The sequence below is a fragment of the Ixodes scapularis genome, unplaced genomic scaffold (genome assembly GCF_016920785.2).
Source record: "Ixodes scapularis isolate PalLabHiFi unplaced genomic scaffold, ASM1692078v2 PGA_scaffold4__175_contigs__length_147842914, whole genome shotgun sequence".
Lineage (NCBI taxonomy): Eukaryota > Metazoa > Arthropoda > Arachnida > Ixodida > Ixodidae > Ixodes > Ixodes scapularis.
This window is the reverse complement of record NW_024609879.1, coordinates 142,517,534-142,523,710: the sequence shown is the minus strand read 5'-3', so window position 1 is coordinate 142,523,710 and position 6,177 is coordinate 142,517,534. Positions and strand designations below refer to the sequence as shown.

Here is a 6,177-nt window from a genome sequence, read left to right as displayed (position 1 = left end):
AAGAAATGTCGACACAAAACTCTGGACAGCTACCGCCATCTATGAGTGGCGGCGGCAACCAGACAACCGGTCTCGCTCACAGAAGGCGGCAACCTTTCCAGCCTTTCCACTCTGGTTTTCACCAGAGTGGAAAGGCTGAATTTCTCTAGGCGTTGTCCTAGATTCATTCTCGAGGTCGTCCGAGAAGTCGCCCTTGAGGTTGTCATAGACGTCGTCCGAGAGGTTGTCCTTGAGGTCGTCCTAGAAGTCATCCTTGAGGTCGTCCTAGAGGTTGTCCTAGAAGTCATCCTTGAGGTCGTCCTTGAGGTTGTCCTTAAGGTTATCCTTGAGGTCGTCCTAGACTTTGTTTCTAAGGTCGTCCTAGGCGTCGTCCTTGAGGTCGTCCTAGACGTCGTCATCCTAGAAGTCGTCCTTGAGGTCGTCGTAGACGTCGTCCTCTAGGCGTCGTCCTTTAGGTCGTCCAAGAAGTCGTGTTTGATGTCGTCCCATCATTGTACAGCTTCGCTGGTCTTCCTTCTTCACCAAAATAAAAAAACTCAAAGTTTTTTTTTTTTTTTTTTTTTTTTTTTTTTGCGCGTGAGCGCGGTTTACTTGGGGAGAGCAAACGAGCTAAGACGAGCGCCGCAAGATGCAATTCACACACTTGCGTTTGATTGCGAAAAACAAAAAAGGCTTAACACTTTTCTCTAAGCCTCTTTGGTTGTAAGCAGTCGTAGGTGTGTGAGCCTGCCCGGTTCACGCGCTTGCGACTCCTTATACGACGGGAGAAGCTAAAAACCGATTTTCACACTCTTGTGACTTCTTATGACCGCGGCGCACACGGTCAGAAGCAGTGACGTGGGGGCTGGAAACCGGAATTTTAGTCTCGCTGATCGTAAGCGGTCGCAAGCGTGGGAAAGAGCGGCCATTTCGTTCCCACGTCCAGTGAACGAGTTCTTGGCGGTCGACAGCTGGGACCAGGTCACCGACAAGTGTGATGACAGTCAGCCTCGTCCCTCGGAACTCTCGCTGGTCTGTGTCATGTTCTCGGAGGGTGCCGACGGCAAGGCGCCGAGTCTAGGGTACTCCGTTCTTACCCCTTCGTGGAACCTGGTTGCGGAGAAGATCGACCTTCCCTCATCTTTTCTACAAGGCATCGATCCTCAACGACATTGTGAGTGGGCGTTCGGCAGTCCTACGCTCAGTGAAGGGCGCCTTCAAATTCGCAACCTGTCAGGGTGCAGTAGGTATTAACGGTGAAAGCTTAAAGCACTGGCTGCGTGGTGCAAATTCTGGCCCGATTGAAAGGGTTCAGCTGCATCACTTAATTCATTCAATCCGTGAAATAAATCAAGAAAAAAATTTTTTTTTTAATTTGGAAAAGACAACGGTGTACTTACTGTATTGAGTTGGGGGCGTTGGTGTAGTGTATAGTCTTAAGAGATAAATAAGCATAGAAGGACAAAACATGGGCAGATGCAGCTTTGGAAGCACATTTTTCGACAGAATACAGCACACCTTTTGACGCAACACGGCGAGCACATCTTTCGAAAGGTGTGCTGTCTGTGTTTATTTTAATTATTTTCTCGTTTTTTACAAGGGGGTTTCCCATTGTGATTTTCTAAGGCACGTAGAATCCTAAATAAAGGGAGCCATTGTGCTTCCTACAAGTATAGCGACGTTCTATGAAGCGCCAGGTGCGTACATGTTTTAGGAAGCAAATGGGCGGCGCACAACAGAAGACTCAACTGAACGACGCCATTTAGTTACAGCAGAATGTGCTTCGCCATTCGTACTGGTCGTCGTTACATGTAAAACGAAGTACCGCGGGGACTTCAGTATGCGGAGAGGACGTCGGTTGCTTGTTGCGCCGGGTTTGTGGTGACGTCAGAACAACGCCGAGCTGTGAATGGCTGATTGGAATGGTAGTGGGTAGACCTCAATGCTAGATGCGTTGAGGTCTGTCTACCCATTAAGTTTTTTTCAATAAGCCAATAAGAGCTTGTCGTCATGACGTCATTCGCAACCTCTGTGCTAGAAAAAACTTGCGCTCCGCGTACGTACGACGTTTGGAAGATTAAAACACTGTCTAGGTGGCGCAAGTGGCCATCCGGTTCAAGGAGTTTGGTCGTAATTATCTATTGGAGCTGAAGTCGGGTCATTTTTGTCGCACCTTGCTGCTTTTGTTTAGAGGCCGAAAACAATCTCCTCCCAACTACAAACACTCCTGTTGAATGACGCTGTTTCATTGTATTTCCTCTTCGGCGGCGTCCATCTCGACAGTGCGTATCTCACAAACAGTGGTGCCACTGTTTGGGCAACGCCACTTATACTTTGTTTCAGCGTTAAGTCCGTCCGTTGTCGAGCTTAGCGTGTTTGCCGCTAGGGGCGGGTTAGAGATCTACCAACGATGACGTCATTCGCAGTCCTTTGTCTTCTACAGGGTGTCTCAAATAGCGGCCAGGCTCTTTGAATCAACCGCGAAAATCGGTTTCTTAACCTATCGCGCTATGATTTTAGGCAACAATGCCCGCAGGTGGTGCGTTTTTTTCTATAAAATTTGCAAAGAGCGAACTTACCTGAGGAAAAATTTAAAAAAGAAAAAAGCTTAACTTCTATGGAAACGCAGCGAAGCCTGCGGTCTTCAAACAATATGGCGCCTGTAAAGTTTATATTCATCTGGTCTAACTTCTATGGAAACGCAGCGAAGCCAGCGGTCTTCAAACAATATGGCGCCTGTAAAGTTTATACTCATCTGGTCTCGTCTCGTGACGTGAAGTCTCTCGTTGTCTTCGGGTCTGTGCTGACGTCGTTGTCGCCGATTGCCAGTCAAGGGTCTCTTCTCGGGTTTTAGTGATGTCGGGATCGTAGACAATTTTAGGGTTAAATAACTTGGTTTAATATGCAGGTATTATACACAAAAATTACAACATAGTTGAAGTTCGCTAGTTCTCAAAACTCGATGGCCTCTGACGTTTAACTCTCTAAGTGACACCTCTGCACTTTATCTACTCGATTTTTCCGCATCGCTCTCGATGGGACTTTTTATCTCAACTCCTCCTGCATCGCTCTCGATGCGTCTCCTTTGAAATCTCTTAGTCGACTCTCCCTTCTCAACTCTCTTGCTCCCAACATAGCTACCCTCGTCTCTCTCTCTCTCTTTCACTCTCTCACTCTGACACACATTCTCGTCTCCGTGGTACGGCTACACAAATCCCGACAAGCAAAATAATAAATGAGTTCAGTTGGCGCTATCCAAAACAAAACGGCCCTCCGCCGCCGACTCTGTAAACATTCCAATCATCGACCCGTATACAAAAGCACGTACAAGTCCTTAATATACCTCTCGTGTTCACAATAGCCGATTCGCGGTACAACCCCGAAAGGTCGACAACACGGAATCGGACGTGCCATCAACGGCATAAAGCGCGTACATAAATCAGTGCAAACTCCGAACGAAGCTGTCAAGAGCAGATAAAATAAAATAAAGCACCTCCGTAGACGAAGAACATATGCGGAGCTCTGTATAAACTGGTGTAAGGTTACAACGTTCACGTTCGCGCCTCCACTTGGGGCCCATTGGCCCCGGGAGGGGGCACGCGCCGTGCCGTAAAGATGCTGGAACCCCCGAAGAAGGCCAAAACATAGAAAATAACACAACAGCGCCCTATTGTTTGAAGACCGGTGGTTTTGCTGCGTCTCCATAAAAGCTAAAACTTTTTCTTTTTTTTTTTAATTTTTCCTTAGGTAAGTTTGCTCTTTGCAAATTTTATAGAAAAAATGCACCACCCGTGGGTGGTTTGCCTTAAATCACAGCGCGATAGTTTAAGAAACTGATTTTTGCGTTCGATTTAAAAAGCTTGGCCGCTATTTGAGACATCCTGTAGGTGGTGTGCGGAGCGCAAGCTCGTCTTCTTTTTGCCCAAGGGTTGGGATGATGTCAGAATGCCGAGCTCTTATTGGCTGATAGAAAAAAAAAAAATAGTGGGTAGGCCTCGAGGCATCTAGCGCTGGGACCTACACACTATCCTTCCAATCAAAGCCGATCAGAGATGGGTGTCGTTCTGACGTCACCCATCTCCGCATTGGATTGGGCGGTGCTTCAGAAAAAGTGACATCCATGGTCTGGTATTTTCCAATATTCTAGGGGAAGCCATGCACCTTTCAAACGCGTGTCTTTAAACAGTTGAGAGCATGCCGGTCCGACAGGCGTCTCATACGTGAAATGGCGTGAAACATGCGCAGACCGCATGGCGCGTTTTTCTGCACGCGTAAACGCGACGCGCTATGAACGCTCGCGCGGAAGCTGACGCGGGGGCACCCGCATGCAGACAAAGCCAAGCACCGCCGGCCGCGCGTTATCAGCGTTCCCAGATAACAGAATTCTCAACACGCGTCGTAAATGTTGACGCAAATACTACGAAATCAGAATTAAATGAACAAATAAGTAAATAAAATGGGTTTGTGTGTCAAAAGGAACACCTTTTAAAATTTGTATATGGAAAATACGAATGCTTTTGAACGTTTTGAAATGTGGTGAATACGAAACAGCGGACTGCGCAGGATCACGTGATAGTTCGACCGACCCTCATTGGGCGAGAGCCGCTTCGACGCCTCGGCACGCGCGTCTTGTTCTGGGTCGGCTAGAAAAGAACGCTCCCGCGAAAACGCGCCCCCGCGCGCAAGAAATGACGTCAATTTGACGCCGACGCGCCTGAATCGAGAGCAAAAACGCGCCATGCGGTCTGCGCTTAAAGGTATAGTTTTGGCAGACGTGTAATCGCACCTTCTTTTTTGCACGATGCTCGTGGCCCCTGAGCCTTTGTTGTTTGATGAATTCATTCTTCAGAGAAATCACTTCTGCGTAACATCCTCATTAGTGTGGTAAAGCATCTGCTCGGCACACTCCGATTACAGACCTACTCGAGACCATCATGAGCAGGGTGGAGGAAGCTCAAATATCTCTGCAAAACAAGGCGTCCCTCAAGCCGGTTCCGATCGATGTAAGTGGCACTACGTTGGAAGTAACTCCGCGCTTAGGCTTAGCACACTATGCATGGACTTGGAGAAAGATTCGCATCATTGCAACCCCGCACACAAAAACCACTCAGAAACAGGAGCAGTGGTATGCGTTCTTTGTGTACATTACGGGCTTTTGTTGAGCTAGTTGGTTGATCTGTGAATATGGACAACTGAATGTTTTTTTTTTAAAGAAAGACGAAGATGAAGGAGTGGACCAGGATACAGGACAAAAGGGTCCTTCTCCACTTCTTTACTTTGGTGTCTCGTTAAAAAATTAAGCTGTCCACATTAAAGGTTTTTTGCGTGTACCCTGGACAAAAGAAAATACTGCTGCAACCCGGAAGTGTCTAGTTTTGCTTCAGTGAATTAGCGGGCCAGCTGATTATCATTATGTGGACCCGAGACTCGATTATACTTGTCACAAGGCACGGTTTCCACACTCGCGACTGCTTTACGACCGGAGAGGCTAAAAGCCGGTTTTAAATCTCTTTCGACTGCTCACGACCGCTGCGCAAACGATCGTAAGCAGTCACGAGAGGCTTAAAAAAAACTAATTTTATCCTGTCCAGCGCTAGGCAGTCGCAAGTGTGCAAACCAGCCTTCAGTTTGGGTCTCTAACATAAAACTACTACATCAGTCGCTATGAAAACAATTCGCGCAAAGAACAAGACGAAGATACGAACAGGACAAAAAGCTCTACTAACTGTTCGTATTTTCGTCTTGCCCTTGTCCTTTTGCGCTAATTGTTTACACTAATTGTTTACACAATATTTATAAAACAATCCCAACAGTTAATTTTGATCTGTCGCCATTTTAAGCAATGCTCCCCCTCCCCAAGCTTTTCATCAGGCAATTTCCGCGGCCCTCCCTCCCACAAGACGAGCCCGCAGTCTTCTCGCACATGTCCTTGAGTACGTCGTTGCTGGTCCTGGGATTCGCTGGACCCTTCCTTTTCCGTGTCAGCAGCGTGGTGAACGAGAACTCGGCTGAAATGAAGGTGAGACGGGTAGAGGCGGTGAACTATACACCGTCTACAAACAAGCCCACATTTGCCCGCAGCGCGTGCGCAGAAACAAGATTTGCGTGAGGCGAATTCTTCTGCGCATGCGCAGTGTCGACAGCAGCGCCACCGCAGTCGAGTTACGTCAGAGAGTTGAGTTGGTCTATATATTCATT

General features: G+C 47.6%; 1 long non-coding RNA gene across 1 annotated transcript; it reads left to right on the top strand.

The window, feature by feature from the left end:
- The first annotated feature begins 1,064 nt into the window (after positions 1 to 1,064).
- On the top strand, positions 1,065 to 5,969 carry LOC8040466. Its single transcript, XR_003917416.4, has 3 exons — positions 1,065 to 1,153; positions 4,897 to 4,982; positions 5,840 to 5,969. It is a non-coding gene; the product is annotated as an uncharacterized LOC8040466 (long non-coding RNA).
- Positions 5,970 to 6,177: the final 208 nt, after the last annotated feature.